We start from the raw sequence: 19,528 nt of genomic DNA, 5'->3' as shown, positions 1-19,528 counted from the left end.
GTTTTCCTGAAGGCTTCTTCCTGACCCTCCTGCTCTTTCACGCCTGCAAAGGAGCCTTTCCCATCTCCCTCACACAGTCTAAGTGCTTATTTACAAGACTCACAGATGGTTGGAAGAACAGGAATGCAAGAACATGGTTCATTGCTCAATGCAGCCCCTGACAACAAATCCCCCAGCTTTCCCTCTTTGCATCCTGTAAACTGCTCTGTAAAAATTAAAAAGTGTGAATTTACAGAGCCCAAGAGGAGCCAGGAGGTGAAGACCCATCTCCAACCAATGGGTCAGGCATGCTGATGAAGCAGGAATATGAGGTCTTGCCAATTTCTGACCAATAAAACATCTTCCCTGCCTTCCCAGATCCTTGACCTTCTCTTTCCCACGCAAAACTAAATAGAGACACAAATGAGGGGGAAAGGTCAACAAAAAGGCAGCAAAACAAAGCAAAATGCCCAACATGCGCTGGCCTTGTAGGGGAACAGTTGGGTCACAGCAGCCTCCCTCCTGTGCCTTTTATTACTCTGCAGATCCCTTGGCCATCCTGCCTGATTAAGCACCTCCTGATTTTCCACTCCAGGGAGGCCTGGGTTGGTCGCTAGCAAAGACTTTTGCCAAAATAGTTCCAGCTAGACATAGAAGCCTAATGTCCTGTGGAAAGAGGAGTGACTGAGTGAATTCTGTAGGATGGTAGGAGAGGCACAGGAAGAGGTTTTGAAGACATGGCTGGGCTGGGCCTCTCTGAGTCTCACGGCCTCATTCCCAAAAGGAGGAGAATAGGGCTGGAACGGATCTTGAGATTTCTTTATCGATATCCTCTAGTTCTTAAGAAGGTCTGGGACCAAGGGGAGAAGGGGAGAAGGGGAGAAGGTGTCAGGGCAAGCATCATGGGACAATACGGGACTGAAGCTATCTAGGCTCTAAGCCTTTGGCTCAACCTTCCGAGTGACCAATGTTACCTGCATTTTGTCGATGTATCTAACTCTGGCCAAGATTGCACTGACTTATGTTCACATGGCTGGGAATCCTGCCAGTCCTCTGAGTTTGAGACAGAGAGCTAGAGAAAGAGCAAGAGCAAGAACGAGTGAGAGAGAACGGGATTGAGAATGAACAAACCTGGGTTGGGTAAGAGAAATAACTATTGTGGAGCCATCAAATATGGGGCAGATAGAATTATGATAATATTCCTTGGTTTCTCGTTTGAGGATAAAAAGTATCTTCTCTGTAACTTAAGGATGCAGCAAGTTACCGACCTCATACTTTTTCCAAAGAGGCCATGAATTTTAATTACCATCAGTAATTTTGTGGCAATTTGTATGGGCTGGGGGGTGGAGAGAGTTCAGATGAGTTACTTTTTGGGGAATGAGTTGCTGCAGAAGCATCTGCCAACAACCTAAATTTGGCAAAAACAGATATGCCATCCCCTACATTAGAACCATTGGAATCCAGAGAAGGCTTCAGTGAAGCCATTGGGTGGGTTCAGGCTGGAACCGGGAGCTGAATGGTCAAGGTTCATCCAGACCAAGATGTACATGTAAGACAGAGATGGTTGCAAATGGACTTTCCAGGGAAAGACATCCCTCTGGGGATGTACAGACTCCAGGTTGCTGGGACAGTGACAGAAATACTTGAACTAGAAGATAATCTAGTTCCCTCTGTTGGACTATTCTCTGAGATCTAGAAAACAAAAGTGGTTTATTTGAGGTCACGCAACTGGTTGGTTGATGGGCTGGAATTCATACTCAAGTTCATTCACTCATTTGCCAATAGAGATCGAGTGCACCATGTTCTGAGCTAGATGCTGTGTGGTGCAGGCTCCTGACACCCTGCCCAATTTTCTTCCCAACGGGTTATGGCAATTTGATCCCTACTGAATGCACAAAATCAGCAAAACTATACATTTTCCTCTTTACCAAACCTTTCTTCTTTTTGTTAAGATAGTGGGATAGAAAAAAAGAGTCAATGATAGATGCTTTCGATTTCGAATGAGATTAGTGATCATGGGTTTGGATGAGGTCTCTAGAAGTGTTCTATAAATACTACTCAAATAGCCCAAGCTGCTTCACCCGGGCCCACTTTACCAATAAAGCCATCTGAGGGGCTTGGCAGACAGTGAGGTGGTGGTGGGGTCTCAGAGCCAGGGGGCCATACTCAGAGGGCATGTTTGAGTCTGAGCCTTGGAGAAGTGACTCAGGAAGAGTAAACCATTGCACTAATGCCCAGTAAGTCAAAGTTGTCCTATAAATAATATTTATTTCCTCTGTGGTGCAGTCTTGAGTTTAGTCATTATGTATTTTCTTTTTTCTTACTCAGTTTCTTTCTTGGTCATATATGACTTCTCTACTCAAAATAGGCTTTGGAAATTCCAATATATACACCTAGAGTGTGTGTGTGTGTGTGTATGTGGTGTGTACATGTGCATGAGTCTGTCGAGGGGAGGGTGTCCTAGCTTTGTTATTTAGGGCAGATGGGGTTTGATGAGGTCAGCTGGGTTTTTGAGAGTTCAAGTTGAGGCTCCAACTGGCAGGGAGCAGCCACATCCTCCAAGCTCACCAGCCAAGCGCATGCTCTTCTGAAAGTCACTGAGCTGAAGATAAACAGGGAGCCCATAATAGCTTTTCACTTGATGTCCTTTATTACATGTTCCACACTTTAAATTCCTTTGCTTCACTTCTGTATTCTTCTGGATCTTTGAGAACAAACATTGAAGTAGGAAAAAAAGCAAACTGCCCTCCTCCCTCCATCCTTTCTGAGTGACTCACTTTGACTGAAACAATTCATCTTAATCAGGACGGTACGACAGCAGAAAGAAGACATCCACAGCAAAGCCCTTCGGTGCCAAAGATACGGTGAGGTCAGGGGTTGTGAAATGCCTGTGCTAACCACCAAGTGTGAGCAGGCACTTTTAATAGTGTTGGCTGGAAGGCAATACAGGCCACCAGGCCCAAACGAGCAACTCCACCTTTTCCGGGGGAGATTGAGGACAAACAGTTCCCCATGTTTGCTCTCGTGTTTTTCTCCACAGAACTCAGGACTTCCGTGCGTGTAGCCTGAACCGTTATCCTCATTTTCTGACAGGTGCAATTACTCATCTGCTCTCCTCTGCTCATCTCCTGTTTTGTTTTTCTCTGCATGGGTCACAGTTTCCAACAGGCAGTGGCTACACCTGGTACCTTAGAAGATCTGTGGTCAACAGAGTGCTTCTTGCAGACGGCTTTGCAAGTCCTGGAATGACCAGGTGGAACCGCTTCGTCACCTTAAGAATGTAGTCACATCTTTTAATTTGCAATTCACTGGTTGAGTCCTCATTAGCAGGAAGACTACTTGAAGTCCAAGAACTCCAGGGACAGGGTCCAAAGTGCACAGTCCTGTTTCCAGATACAGGGCTGAGAGAGAACTTGAGTGTACCGTCTGCCCGATTATGGATGTGTGTTGTTTCAGCTCCTTCCACAGGTGCCTTTGTTAAAAGCCCCCCAGTACAGGCTGATGGATGCCTCTCCACTGTTGTGGTCACGCCTTTGTAGACCCAAGTATGAGCACAGGGCACAGTGGTTTCAAGGCCGCACATGGGCACCAAGGTTCCAGCCACAATGATCCATGATGTGAGACAGGCTGTATTAAAGGTGGTGAGGTGGTTGTGGTGGTGGTGTGGGGGGAGGGGTTGCTAGAATTGCTTCCAGTTCATTGAAGTGAATTCTGTCCTTAGAGGCTGTGGTCTCCTTCCCTCCTAGCAGACCTCAGTTGGGATCCTCTCAGTCCTCCTGATGCTCTGTTTCAGTCTGTTCAGGCCACCGTAACGGGCTGCTGTACTGTAGACGGGGTGATTTAAGCAGCAGACACTTATTTCTTGCTGTTCTTCAGGCTAAGTCCAAGAGCAAAGCACTGGCAGATACCCTGTCCAATAAGGAAGGGCTCTCTTGCCAGTTTGCAGATGGCCATCTTCTCATTGTATCCTCACAAGGTGGAGAGCAGAGACAGGAAGCTCTCTTGTGTCTCTTCTTATGAAGGTGCCAATCCCATTTATGAGGGCACCACCCTCATAAGCTAATCACCTCCAAATGCCCCCTCTCCTAATACCGTCGAGGATTAGGATTTCAACACATGAATTTTTGGAGCACACATTCAGTCCATAATATGTTCTAATAAGATCTCTTTCCCAGGGGCCTCTCAGCCCTTTTGTGAATTTATATTTCTCCTTTGTACATATTGTGAAAGGTATCAGGCCATCAGAATTTCCTTATATTCCTTCCCCAAAGCTAAACGGAGTCACTCCAGTTCTTTTCCTTACAGTCTCCTTCCCAGCCACACCAGCGCCTTGCTACCTTCTCTTCCCAGTAGAGTGTGACCTACTTATTTTCGGTATTTTGCCTCACATGCACACTCTTGTACTGAGATGAGAAAGAGAACATCCCTTGGTCAAATCGTGCTCCAGTGTGCTCAACAGCCCTTGGTTGTATTAACAAGTCATTGGCTTGAGAATAGAGTCATAATGTTAGAACAAACTGCCCTCCCATCCTGCCACATTGGGTGTGTCTATTCAGGGGCTTCAGGTCCCTACTGACACTACATTTTCCAAAGTCTGTTGTCATCCATAACACAGACATATGACAGGCACTTATCTGGGATATTGTATTACAGAGACGGAAAATATAGAATGGATCTGCAATAATTATGTAGTCTAGTAAGGGGGAGAAAGGTACAAATGTACATTCATAAGCAACCGTGATATAAAGTAGAAAGTAAGAGGATGGGTACCCTAGGAAACAGAGCCAGAGGCATGCAGTATCTGCTGCTTCGTTACTGGATATCGCAAGCAAGGAGGGGAGGAAGGAGGAGACAACGGTGTGAGGAAGGCAAGGAGAACAGTTACAGGGGGTGTCTGCCAAGCCAGACATCACTTGGTAATAAGTAGAACTAATTGCTCACTCTCATAGGACCTAGAAGCCTTGAAGGACTGGGTCTCAGCAAAGTATGTGATGGACTGGGAAAGGAGATGGAGAAGTTATTCACTGGCTCCTTCTCCTGGTGATCAAAGCTTCACCCCAGGAACCATTAACTCCCTGCCCTTATAGGGGTGTGTGTGTTTGCGTGTGTGTGTGTACATGTGTGTGTGTGTGCACGTATATCCCATTGGGTTTAATGACTCAACGGCAACAGGAATGTACCAAAATGGAAGATAAGAGGTTCAGATCACGGACCTGCAGGGAGTCATTGTCAGGTTGTGGTCATGTGCAGTTGGCCAGAGTCTACACAGGATGGCTTGCTCAGTGGCGATGTGGGCAACAAGGGCCCCTGAAGCTCCTGAGAATTGGGGGTGATCTGAAGTGGTGCATAAGGGGAACTTGATGCAGTAACATAAGTAAGGTCTAGATAAAATGCTTTGGGGATTCAGGGGAAAGAATTGTTTGTTAGAAGGATTGGGGATGGGGAGTTGAAGGAGGATTTTTGAAGAATATGGATCTTGCAGATGGGTGAGACTGGGAGATATTGCGACGTGGGATGCGGCTGAGTGGAGAGGGCATCCCGTGAAAAGGAGCCACTACGATTGCAGGGACATAGACAGGCAGCACTGAGAATGAGTGGAGAACACTGCAGGGCTTGGTGTGGCCAGAGGATGGGAAATGTGAAGGGATGTTGAGGGATAAGGCTGCAAATGTAGACAGGCTATCTGGTAGAGCCAGCGTGAGGAGTTTTGATTGAAATCTTCTGACAATGGAGGCCATTGGTGCTGTTGCAATAAAAGTTTTAATTCAGGAATTTGAGTCCTTCCTCTTTACTAATTCTGTTCTGTATAGTCAGCCACATGCGCACATAATGGCATTTTGAACAAGAATATTATGGACAAGACTTTTGGAATTCCAATGGTTTATGGAACACATTGAAAATCTCAGTATATTGTCCTTTCCGTTTTTCAGATGAACACACCGAGACTTGAAGCACACGGTAGTTGAGATTCTGATGTTTGCTGGTTCCTATATTTACAGAGTCCAGGCAGTAGATCTGGCTCAGGCATGGTCTGAAGCCAGAGTTCAGATGATGTGCTCAGGACCCTGCATACTCTGCCCATTGACTGTCCACCCTCCCGTCCAGGCTTCAGTCTCAGGCAAATGCCCTTTGACAAGGGTCATCAACAGCTCCAGCCTTTCATCCTACCAGTGTAGCCAGCTCCAAAATGGACAGCTAGTGAGGGAACAGAACATTCCATCAAAAAAAAAGAGAGGGATTTTGGCTATAAGAGGTGGAAATGGAAAAGCAACAGTTGTCCACCCCCAGGATCAGCAATGTATTGTTTCTGGTAGAATTAGATCTTGGTTCTTAGAGTTGCTGATAGAGAGTACATGGGTGGAAAATAGCCATTACTACTTGTTTTTTTAAAGCTCCTTGGGAGAAGACAGCTTAGATTAAGGTCTGAACTCACTGAAAGAAGTCCTGTTTGATCCTTTTCAAGAAAAGGAGGTCATGGCCTTTCCCTACGTTTGTGTTTGGCTTTCGACCTGTCTCAGCCTTTCTTCTCCTGGAGAACTGAGGTGCGGCACTTTCCCTCTGTGTACTCCTTGAGGGGCATCCAAGACTGGAACACGCCCTTCACTACCCAGTGTTCTGAAAGGGAACTTAAGCCATTGGATCAAAGGATTAGACTCAAAAAAAAAAAAAAAAAATTCTCCTAGAGAATGAAAGATGGCATCTCAGCACTTTGGGTTTTTGTTTGTTTCTTTCTTTCTCTCCCCTACTCGAATTAACATGAAGTCAAAACCAGATCTTAGAGCAGAATTGGCTGCCACATAATTTAGACATGTTTGCATAACATTCTGAAAATAATTCAATAAGAATAGGTTTTTCTTGGAATTTATCACTGCCTGGCAAAGTGAAGCCCAAACACAACAACTTTGTGCTAAAAAGGCATGAGATCCAGCAAATGGAAACGACAGTGGCAGAGAGAAAGGAAACCCAAGCAGCCAGTCGACTTTCATTATCCATGATGGTGTGAAGCAGAAATAGAACAAACGAGGCAGGAGCAGGGACAAACACAGCCTGCGTTTCAGACTCCCCATTTTCTCCAGGACTTGGTAACAGCTGACAGGCCAAGGTCCCAAGAGAAGGGCATCTTAGGTCTCTCAGAAATGGTTCTGAGAAATTCCCTCATGCTGTATTTTTCCGTGTCTTCAGCTGAAGGGTGTTTTTCTTTTGGGTTCTGACAGAGAGGATCCACAGGTTCAGAAAATAATAAACTAACATAAACATATAGGAGCAATAAGTAGTAACTTACAAGGACAAGGACAGAGCAGTACATCTAAATCAGAAGACCCGAGTGATTTCAGGCTCTGCCTTTCTCACTGGGACAAGCCAAGTAAGTTCTCTGAATGTAACTTCTCCCCTTTGAAATTGGGGAGGATAACAGCTCCAATCACTGTGAGAATTATTATTAGGGTAGTACTTCACATCTGTGGGGCATTCTAAAATCCAAAAAAATGAGACCTCAGGTACAACTGAGGCCCTTTCATAGACATCAGTTTCTGAGGGTACCATTGTTGAAGGGCTAGAAGTTAAAGTTCTTATGGGACAGAATTATGTGCTTGGATCACATGCCTGTGGCCCAGTATGTGAGCTTTGCTCTCTTCTCACTCTGGACATTAGTAACTGTGAACACTGTGTGCAAGCTTAGGTCTCCGCCCCTTAAATTTTGGTGTCCCTAAGCCTCTTCTCTTCTCACTCTTCCCCATCTCCATGGTCACCTCATAATGCCATGGCTCTACAATCCTTCCACAGTACAGCCTGGAATCCATATCTCTAGCCTAGACTTCTCTTCCAACTCCTGTTGTCTACTCAACCCCTCGGACATCTGGCAGCATCCCGCTCGTACCTGCTCCCACCTGAAACTGGAGTTACACTACCTCTCCTTCCCTGTCACAGTGTCTTACTCAGTCCAGGATGCTACGACAGAACACCATAGACTAGGGCTCACACAACGGACATTTATTTCTCACAGCTCTGGAGGCTGGAAGTCCATGGTCAAGCTGTTGGCAGCTTCGGTGTCTGGTGATGGACCTCTTCCTGGCTTGCAGATGGCTACCTTGTTGCTGTGTCCTCATGGGGTGGCAAGAAGAAACTCTGTTCTCTTCTCGTGAGAGCACTAATCCATCATAGGGGCTCCACCATCACGACCTCATCTAAACCTAATTATCTCCCAAAGCGCCCATCTCCTGAGCCATCACATTGGGGGTCAGGAATTCAACATACAGATTTTGGGGGAACACAAACATTCAGTCCATTACACATAGTGAATGATTCCATTATCACTCTAGGCACTCAGACCAGGCACCCAGGAACCATCCTTACCTTCTCTCTCTCCTTCACCATCTACTTAAAATCTATCAAGTTCATTCTGGCTTCCACCATCTCTTGAATGTATCTACATTTCTGTATCCTCACTACCACCACCCTAGTTCAGGTTCCCGCCCTCTTTTCCTGGACTGTGGTCACAGCTGTCAAATTGGTCTCCCTACCTCCTATCTGTCCCCTTTAATTCCTTCTCCATGCTGTAGCCAGGATGCTTTTTTCTAAAAAGCAGATCCCAATATGTCTCTCTTCTGCTTCACACTCTTCACTGTCTTCCCCTCAACCTCAGGATAAACTCTAAGTTCTTTAACATTGCTTACAAGCCTCACCTCCTCTGGCTGCCCCACCCCCACCCTTGCCCCTATTTAGTACCTCACCTGTCTTGTGGTCTCTGTGCTTCAGAGGTCTAAATCTTCACACAAGGTGTTCCTTCTTAGAACAATCGCTCTGTGCCTTCACCAGGCACTTATACATCCTTCAGTTAACCTTTACTTCCTATAGGAAGCCTGCCAGAATTCTCACTCTTATTTAACTCCAGAGAAAGAGGACTTTCCTAGTTCTGAAAGTAGAACTGATAGCACGTTCTTTTCCTCTGTCTGAGTGTCTTTTCTACGGAAGGGACAGACTCACCAGTTCTGAACAAAGGAAAAGCAAACTTTACTGTCATTTCTTACCTTTGGTAGACCCCATGGAGACGGAGGGAGAGGTCCCTCAACCATGGGAAGAGGAGATTTAGAGCTCTAGTCAGGATGCACCCACTCAGAGGGAAGGGAATACGACATCCTAGCACCTGTATGTCCCCATAGGGTCTCGGGTCCACCTCGCCTGGCTGGGGAAGTTCAGCAGATCCACCCGCAGGTTCTATAAGTTGCAATAGTGATGTCATGAACAGCAAGTCTGGGCTTTCCTCAACAGGAGGAGAGGCCCCTCTCAGATGCTGACCCCCAGGAGCTAGGATTCATGAGCTAAGCCACCATTTACAAATAACCACAAGCATCCTCAAAAATTATATTCCTAGAGCCAATCGCATTCTAACAAATTCAAAGTTAGTATTTTGGCCACTGCATTTTAAGAGAGATGCATCATCTTGTTTATACCTGAAGGCTACAGTTTCAATTGATTTCCACAATGTTCTGTGACTAGAAAGAGAAAGTCTTATTACAAGGCGGCATTTTTCTGGGACAAAGATCCTAAAAAGGTGGATTTTCCTAGGGACTCCTACGAAGTCACCATCCTGGGTGGAGTTAGATGTACCTTTCTGTCCTGAGGTCCCATATGTCCCCATATTTTTCTCATCGTGTCTCTTAACTCTGTGTCATGGTCGCTTATTTAACACTTCTCACTCCTATCAGACGCTAACCTCTGTAAAAGTAGGGACCTCAGGTGACTTTTTCAATGCTACATCTCTATTTCCTGAGACAGAATATGTGCTCAGTAAATGCTGGTTGAAGAAATGTATTCTCTTCTGCTGCTGCGCAGGACACTGGTGGAAATGAGGAATAGGGCTCTGTAAACACACCAGCTTCCTTCTGAATCTGAGTGATCTGCTGCCCTTATTTCAAGAGAGAGTATTCTGTCGGGGAAGCCACCATCTCCTTGAGGTAAGAGCAGGAAATAGAAAGAAGCTTGTCATTTTACCAAGTGTAAAAAGAAGAGTGGGGTGGGGGACAGAGAGAGGTGAGATGAGAAGCCCTCAGAGTAAGGAGAACCTCGTGTGTGGGGTCAGCCGGGCTAGAAGCAGGTCAGCAGACACTCGATCAGTTTCTCCCGCGTCACCTCGGGTTTCACCAGCAATTAGGCTGATGGAATATGTTCCAAGCCCAAGCACTACGTGTCCCTGCGGGCCTGGCCGCTTTGATGAATGACCTCCATTGTGAGGCAGGCTCAAGGCACTGCCCGTCTGAACATAAATCATGCCTTCTCTCCCCTCATCTGTTCTACCCACTCACCCCCAGCCCCAACCCTTCTGCTCCCTTTTGCTCCACAAACTATTAGGAAGACGTTAAGTAAATCATCCCAGCAGGAGGAGAACTGTGGGAGAAACACCTCGTCCATAACTACCTCACCACTCCCTTTGCCAAAAGCAGGGTGAGATGAAGACTCCAGTGTTCTTTGGAAAAATTCAGCATCTTGGACACCTGTGCTAGGAAAGACTATGCTCCTTCATCTCCCAATCTTGGGCAAGATGGATGACCACACGTATGAATGCAAATGGGCGGGTTGTAGGGTTGGAGAAGCCATACACTGGTATTCTCACGTGGCATCCCTGAATAACCCCAAGATGGACCATGGTGTTTGGAGGTTGGGGACAGGAAAAGTAGCCACAGCGAACTAAGGCACACCTTAAGATCCTACATGTGGATCTGGATCCAGACTGCCGAAGTTTGAATCCCACTTGCACCACAGACTAGCTATACGATCCTGGGCAAGGTTCTTAATGCCTATAAGCCTCAGTATTTCCTGTAAAATGGGGATAATATTTACACCCAAGTCAAGGGAAACTGGGAATATAAAATAAGCTGATGCAAGAAAAGGCCCTAGCACAAGAAATGGCAGCTAAAATGCCCTTGGTAAAAATGGGTGCTATTAATATCAATTCTTGGGAAATCGTTTAAAGTGCTGTGGTTAAAGGAAAATAGATATGAAGACATTTGCAGTAGTATTAAAAGCAAATGTGACTTCAAGAAAATCTCCTGATCGTAGCAGGATACCTGAGGTTATACTCAGGGTACACAATTCATTTACCTATGCTACTCGGGGACTTAGTTGGAAAGTTTATGAAGACTTGAGTCAAATCCACTCCCGACTCCCTCCATCTACCTATCTATCTATTATCTATCTATCTATTATCTATCTATCTATCTATCTATCTATCTAGCTAGCTAGCTAGCTAGCTAGCTAGCTAGCTGTCTATCTAATAAAACTGAAGTCTAAGAAAACACTATGAATTATGAAACCAGAATTAAAACCTAGAATCCAGAATTTCTGTTCTCTTACCCATTGCTATTTATGTTGACACTTACAGTTCACAGTGAACTTTTGAAGCACATAAGAAGCACATAAGAAGGGCTTTCTACATGCCGTTTGCATCCTTATCCTGAAAAGTGGCCACAATTATTTCCATTCTGCAACCAAAACACCAGAAGCTTAGGTAAGTAAATTGAATTAACTTGAAGGTTATGGTGGTGTGAGTCTTCCATCACTTGAAGAGGTGGGGTATATAAGATGCCCAAAAAGTCCAAGTAGACTTGCATTCTAGAAAAGGAAGGAAGGATGAAAGCACCAGAGGGCAGGGATCTTTGATGGTCTGTCTACTGACGTATTCCAAATGACTAGAACAGTGCCTAGCACTTAACTAGTTGTCCACAACTATTTATTGAAAAATGCTAAGTAAATAAACACATGAATATTAAACATAGTAATAAGCCAAATGAAATGCTTCTTCTAAATTTTAAAACTCATAAAAAACATTTAAACTACCAGTTTGCCTCCATTATCATGTTATACTAGTCATTTTCTCTTTAAAGGTAATATTTACTGCTTTTAATATTTATAGAAGGAGTAAAGATTGATAAAAACTGAAAAGACATTAAAAAAAGTGCACTCACCCCAAACCTCCAAGATAGTAATATATTAATCTTTTCAATCTAGAAAATCTCTCCTTTCTTGGATTTCTGTGATATCAACATTCACATGATTCTGAAATAAAATCATCCCCAAATTTCTAACATCCACTGTCACCTCTCTCTGTATTCATTCCCTTGGAAGGTTCATTCATAGTCATGATTTCCACTACACCCTATGTGGGGAGAACCCTTAAGTTTCCACTTTTCATCCTACCATTTCTCCTAAGCTCTGGCTCATCATTTTCAGCAGTATGCTTGACATTTCTGCCTTGATGTCTTTGGTGCTGATCACAAATGGAAGAAATTCTCTACTCTTCTCCTGGCATGACTACTTCAATTGAAGACCTCGCCATCTTCCCAGGCACCTCATCTAGAAACATCTGCCTTCACTGACTTTCTCACTCCTTGGCTCAGCACATCCAAATAGTCACCAGATCCTGAGAATGATACCTCCCCCTTTCCACCTCTCTGTATTCCTTCTGAGACTAGTGCAATCGTCCCTATTTTATACACTGTTGTTGAATCAACCATTCTGAAGGTCAACTCAATCCACTTCCCTCCAGGCTTCATTTAAACTGATCATGAAGCACTTTGCAACAAAGACTTTAATATGAAAGTATCACTTAATGTGAACATACCAAGTCTTCTTGATAGCATAATACATCTACTAAATAGCATACGTCTTTCTTTCTTGGCTTACTTTCCAATCGTCTCCTATTAATAGTACCTCTTTCCACCCATGCTTATTCCTGTAGGGAATTTTTATGTGAGTCCCACCTATAATCTTTAAATTGGACAGATAGCATTTCATTTTTGCCTTTTTTAAATTAATGAATCCCTTTAGTGTACTGAATTTCTTATTAACTCTATGAAATAGAAATAGAAATAGAAATTATCATCTTCATTTAAAGTATTCAATAGATGTTTCTTAAGTGTCTCATATCTGCACATCCCTTCAGTAATTCCCGTGACATTTGGGAAACTGTGAAGATCCAGTTCATCACCAAAAAGAAAATGTTATCCTGAGACATCCACAGACAGCAGCTCGAGACTGTGATGCAAAACATTTCTCTGCTTTTCTCATTGAGTTGAATCCTCATCATTGAGATGAGAATGAGTTGCTTTTCTCATTCTCATCTGTACGGTCTATCAGTCCACACAGAGTGGTCCCCAGGGGACATCCTGAAATGCCATCTCTCTTGGGCCTCCCTTCTTCTTCCTTTCCCTAAGGACCCTCTCAGTCTTTTCTGCAGCTCTATCCAGACCTTACAGGCCTGGCTTCACCTTGTAAGTGTGGCTGCTCAGATCCTTCAAGGGGGATCTCCTACTAAACCAACAAACATTTCTCTTGCTAATATTTCTGGGAATTTAGAGGTAATCATTAGTCTTCTCTCTCCCACCTCACTTTGGAACCAACCAAAACCCAGACACAGGAGTCAGATAATGGGGAGAGAAAAATGTCAGCTTAGTGGCTAATAAAACTACTTTGGAAACTATGTTCTGAGTCCACGGCTGCAACTGAGCTTCTCTACACTTCTCAATTCTCAGAGCTAGACCTTAGGCCCTATTCTCAATGGAGTGTGAGGGTCTGCAGAGAATAGTCCCTTACCCAGATTCTCTCTCTCACATCCACTAGGCCCCAATAATCAGGAAAGAGAAAATCTGTCCTCGGGGCAGCCTCTAGTAAAAGTGGATCGAGTTGAGCTTCAAGATGGTTGACTTAACATTAATGTATAAAATAGGGACAATTGCACTAGTCTCAGAAGGAACAGAGAGAGAGATAGAAATGGGGAAGTATCATTCTCAGATTCTAGTGACTATTTGGATGTGCTGAGCCAAGGAGTGAGAAAGTCAGTGAAGGCAGATGTTTCTGAATGAGGTGCCTGGGAAGATGGTGGGGTCTTCAATTGAAATAGTCATGCCAGGAGAAGAGTAGAGAATTTCTTCCATTTGTGATCAGCACCAAAGACATCAAGGCAGAAATGTCAAGCACACTGCTGAAAATGATGAGCCAGAGCTTAGGAGAAATGGTAGGACTAAAACTGGAAACTTAAGGGCTCTTCCCACATACAATGTAGTGGTGATCATGACAATGAATGAATCTGCCAAGGGAAAGAATACAGAGAGAGGTGACAGTGGACATCAGAGATTTGGGGATGATTTTATTTCAGAATCATGTGAATGTTGATATCACAGAAATCCAAGAAAGGAGAGATTTTCTAGATTGAAAAGATGAATATGTTACTATCTTGGAGGTTTGGGGTGAGTGCACTTTTTCTTATACCCACCAGCTCTCCTCTGCCTCTGGGTTTGCTCATGCCATTTCCTCTGCCAGGATGCTTCCTCTTTACTCTTCTTCCTTCTGAACTTTCTGAGCTGGGGTGGAAAAGGTGGGTACCATGTGCCAATACTGCCTCCATGATGTCTACCCAAAAACCCAGAGCAGGAGTTACTTTCTATCCTCTGAGCCCCATAAAATGCCATACTTTCCATGTATTTCTTGTCACACCCAAAGATGTATGAGCTGTAGATGAATATACGGTGTCCCGCCTGCTAGCTGTGAGTCCCTGAAGATCTGTACCTGGTAAATATTGCATAGGAGCCCAAGGTCAGACATAATACCTTACACTTATGGCAGAATATTAGTTTTTACCCTGTGTTCTCTTTTTTCCCACATTTTCCTTCTTCCTGAAGGGGGTCTTTGGCAAGATTTAGTAGATGTTAAAATAGTAATTCATCAAAATTATCCTATGAGAGGCAAGAGTGATCAGCCTAAGGAATAGTTTTAATAATTTAGCACAACAAGGGATGAGGGTGGGTGCAGAAACATGGAGCTCTAAAAAGGTGGAAATTAAGGGGTTCTATTGGAAAACAAGGGCACTTCAAGTGAGGTCTGGCAACAGTGATGTCATTAATATAATTTCTAACTGTATGCACTCGTGGATGTTTCCCCCAGGGCTGGGGAAAATGACCTGCTGCTGGGATATTTCTCCTAACTTATGAGACGTAAACTTTGGGAACCACTGCAGACTGACTTGCATGTTGGTAAAGCTGGAATTTTCTTTTTTCCTTGAAACACTCAGCAGTGTGTTTACCTGCAAAGTCACAGAAATCCTCTGTAGTTTAAAGACACACAGATTTACTTTTCTCACATAGCATGAAATCCAGAAGTAGGCATATCATGGATCTGGGATCCTTTGGGAACCCAGGCTCTTTCTCTGCTTGAGCTCCTTCATTTTCAGCACAGGGCTTTTGCCTCCCTAGTCACAGGGTTCCTGCTCTAGGTGCATCTCCCAAATCCACATCTGAGCTTTAGGCTTGAAGAACGGTGAGGACCAAAAGGTTTTACTGGAGGCTTTAACTATTTATTTAGATATTCATTTATACTGTGCTAGCAAGATTTGTGTCACATGGATAATTCAGGCAGGGAGATGACTAAGAAAATCACAAAGTTAGCTATCTAGCTTCTTTTACAGAAGAAGGAAAGGGAGAAGTTAGCTAGAAATGATTTTTTTTGAGGAAGATTAGCCCTGAGCTAACTGCTGCTAACCCTCCTCTTTTTGCTGAGGAAGTCTGGCCGTGAGCTAACATCCGTGCCCATCTACCTCCACTTTATATGTAGGACGCCTACCACAGCATGGCTTGCCAAGTGGTGCCATGTCTGCACCAGGGATCCGAAGCAGTGGACCCGGGCCGCCGAGAAGCGGAACTTGCACACTTAACTGCTGTGCCACCGGTCGGCCTCTAGAAATGATTTTTAAGAGAGCCAAACTCTTCTACTATACCCTTGGATCCTCCTCTACACTATTAAGGTCTTTGGAACAGCAATGTGCATTTAGATTGCAGTAGAAAATGGGTTCTGGGAAATGTATGTATGTAATTATGCACGAATGTATGTATATTTGCATACCTGCTATAGGGCTCCGGGTTTTGCTTGTGAGTCCATTGGTATATGCTATGATAATCCCATTTCTATTAACTCTTCTTACATGTTAAAAAGGGGAATACTTAACAACTTGGCTTTAGTTAATCCAGGACCCTAAAGGAACCGTCTCTATTCCAGTGAGAGGCTGTGGATGCTGAAGGAGCACTCTCTTAAGGAATCTGAGAACCCTGCCGTGTGAGACTGAGAAACTTTTTTTAATAAATGGAGAAGATATTATTTAGACTTTAATTTTTGCAACCTTTAATTTAAGACTGTTGGCCTTCGATTTCTTTGGATTACAATGTAAAGAAAGATTTGAATGTTGGACATTAACTTCTCCCTTGAAGTTTAGTACTGGGAGGCAATTCCAATTCGAGTCTGGGCCATTCTGATTCTGCTGACTTTGCATTTTGGTTGCGTTGCTGTTATTTGCACTTGCTGTATAACTTCTCATGAATTATATGGGGCTCTTGGCTAGTGACAGCTTGAGGTGGGGTATAGAATAGGCAATGGATTTCAAGCCTAGGTGTTTAACTAATGTACATTCTTACCCATTTTAGAACTCGCAAGGGCGAAAGTTAAACTGGCCGCCATTATCCAAGAAGTCTACACAATGGAGGGGAGATTGACATGGGGAGAGAGAGCTCCCAAAGGTGGGTGTAGGACTGCCCTGAGAGAAGCTGAGGGGGCGGTTCAAGCCCTGCTGGACCATGAGTTTAATTACAACTTAATGGTTCAAAAGAATGAAATCTTGAGAGTGTTAGAGAAGACACTCTCGACTCCTCATGTTTTCAAAAAGGGGAGAGCATTTCCACTGCACTACTCAGAAGGGAAAAGAACTCTCCTCACCTTCTCCATCCTTGTCTCCGATGAGTGTGTGATGGAGTTTAGGACTTAGAAACATGTGGCTCGCTCCCTCTGAGTTTTCTTTTCCATGGGTCAGCTTTTGCCCTTTCTTCTCTGTTGAGCTCATAAGGGTCAGAGGCCGGGTGTGACTAACTACCAGAGGCTGTCCGGAGGACACACTTTCTCTTTCCTGACTACTGGGGCCTAGTGGCTGTGAGAGAGCGAATCTGGGTAAGGGACTATTCTCTGCAGACCCTCACACTCCATTGAGAATAGGTCCTAAGGTCTAGCTCTGAGAATTGAGAAGTGTCGAGAGGCTCAGTTGCAGCCATGGATCCAGAACATAGTTTCCAAAGTAGTTTTATCAGCCATTCAGCTGACATTTTTCTCTCCCCATCATCTGACTCCTGTGTCTGGGTTTTGGTTGGTTCCAAAGTGAGGTGGGAGAGATAAGATTAATGATCACCTCTAAATTCCCAGAAATGTGAGCAAGAGAAACGTTGTTGGTTTCGTGGAAGATCCCCCATGAAGGATCTGAGCAGACACACTTGCAAGGTGAAGTCAGGCCTGTAAGGTCTGGATAGAGCTGCAGAAAAGACTGAAGGATGTTTAGGGAAAGGAAGAAGAAGGGAGGCCCAAGAGAGATGGCATTTCAGGACGTCCCCTGGGGATGACTCTGTGTGGACTGATAGGTCAACTCAATGAGAAAAGCAGAGAAATGTTTTGCATCACAGTCTCGAGCTGCTGTCTGTGGATGTCTCCGGATAACATTTTCTTTTTGGTGATGAACTGGATCTTCACAGCTTCCCAGATGTCACGGGAATTACTGAAGGGATGTGCAGATATGAGACACTTAAGAAACATCTACTGAATACATTAAGTGAGGATGAGAATTTCTACTTCATAGAGTTAATGAGAAATCCAGCACAGTAAAGGCATCCACAAATAAAAAAAAAGGCAAAACTGAAATTCTTATCTGTCCAATTTAAAGATTATAGGTGGGACTCACACAAAAATTCCCTGCAGGAATAAGCAGGGGTGGAAGGAGGTACTATGAATAGAAGAAGTAAGCCAAGAACGAAAGAAAGACATATGCTGTTTGTAGACCTATTCTGCTATCAAGCTGACCTGATACGTTCATATTAAATGATACTTTCATATTAAAGTCTTTGTTGCAAATTGTTTCATCATCAGTTTAAACTCAGCCTCGGCAATACCATAGAATAACCTTAGGTGAGACTGCAAATAGAGGAGAATTCAAAATGTTTCCTTTGTGTTGAATGGAAAATTGTTAGGGTCACAGATGCCAGGTCAAGAGACCGAAAAGAAAAAAAAAATCTAATCAGGAAATACGAAAGCTAAAGTTTCAGCAAATTAACTCACCCTATGACGCATCCCAGATGTATTAAGTTTTCACATTTTACAGCCTCTTATTGAAACTACTAAATACCATCTGTCTCTAGCAGATGAGTTAATGTTAGTCTTAAAGCCTTAAAGTTCACATTTCCTAATTCTTTTGTTTGGAAATAAATAACCTTTATGTTGCAGTGGCATGGCCTTGGGAATGCAAGTCCTTTGCCCAGTTGGGAGGAAGAAATACAAAAATTCCAAAACCTAGACTTAGGTTGTGAAATGTTCTGTGGGTCAAAGAAGGCTGGTTCTGTGCACAAGCTGCCTCAACTGGATCTGGCCCTGGGATTCGTTGTAAGATTGAGTTACTTGCCTTTTCAGCCAAATCTCAATTCTTTATTAAAGTTGAGCCCACATGAGATGCTGGGGATGGTAAATACCTGTCCAGGCCAATCACGATCCCCGGAACGTCCTCCACAGGGCAAACAAGAGCCCTTCCAATTTTTCCTGCCCACTTTCCTCAGCAACTTTTTTCTTTTTTTAAGTAGAAAAATGCTATTTGGCTTGGGCAAGAATATTTGGCCTTGCACAATTTGGGTGCTTCAAACAGGAATGGGGAAAATAATGAAGAAAATTCACCAACAGTCTTATACAAGTATAAGAAAGGTAAATCAAGGCAGAAAAGGCTGACTGTGCTTTTTGGATCCCAGGGGCCCAATCCATAGTGAGACGGTGAATTTAATGGGGGTAAGGACTGGATCTCATGGTAAGATTAGATTAGATTCTGGTCCCAGCCAAGTCACTACCTTGCCCGTGACCATGGGCAGGTGCCTTATGTCCTGGGCGCCAGGTTTCCCATCATCAAGTCATGGGATGAGACAAAGATGGTCTGAGGCAGTAGGTAGATCCCACTGAGGCAGAAGGTTGAGTGCAAAGGGAATTGACTTATGTAAGGGCACATGTGTCTGTTGAGCTGGGTTGGCAGCCCCAAGACAAACACTCTGAGATCACTTAGTGTTTTGTTTTCTGGGATCTTTGCACTTAAATTCTTAGCATTCCAGGCCTCCCAAGATTGGGCTCTAACTTACCCGCCCAGTTTCTATTGCTGCTTCTGCCCTGTGCGCAGGCTTTCACCTTCCTTCCCCTGCTTTGTTACGCTGCTCTCTCTACTGTGTTCTGCCTTCACCTCTGCGTCTGCAGATCCCACTTCATCCCCTAACACAGACGCGTTTTTCAGTTCGTCTTTTCTGACATCCCCCTGATGAGCCTTTCCTAACAATCTGATATGATCTATCTTCCTCTAATCAGGGTTTCTCCACCTCAGCACTGTTGACGGTTTGGACCAGATAATGTGTTGTTGTAGGAGACTGTTCTGTTCGTTGCGGGATGTCAGTAGCATACCTGGCCTCCCCCCGCTAGATGCCAGTAGCACACTCCCACCTCCCCTCCA

At 44.2% G+C, this 19,528-nt stretch overlaps 1 long non-coding RNA gene across 12 annotated transcripts in view; it reads left to right on the top strand.

The window, feature by feature from the left end:
* Positions 1-19,528, top strand: part of LOC102149067 (uncharacterized) — a 314,317-nt gene that overhangs the window by 220,976 nt on the left and 73,813 nt on the right. For 8 of the 12 annotated variants that reach the window (XR_011439478.1, XR_011439483.1, XR_011439486.1 and 5 more), the window contains 3 exons: positions 9,811-9,932; positions 11,357-11,482; positions 15,580-17,893. This is a non-coding gene — a long non-coding RNA (uncharacterized lncRNA). Of the gene's footprint in view, positions 1-9,810; positions 9,933-11,356; positions 11,483-15,579; positions 17,894-19,528 lie in introns of those variants that run through there. The other 4 variants (XR_011439480.1, XR_011439481.1, XR_011439482.1 and 1 more) reach the window with 2 other exon arrangements.

The sequence above is a fragment of the Equus caballus genome, chromosome 6, assembly GCF_041296265.1.
Source record: "Equus caballus isolate H_3958 breed thoroughbred chromosome 6, TB-T2T, whole genome shotgun sequence".
NCBI classification, from domain to species: Eukaryota; Metazoa; Chordata; class Mammalia; order Perissodactyla; family Equidae; genus Equus; species Equus caballus.
This window is presented reverse-complemented; position numbering and strand designations above follow the sequence as displayed.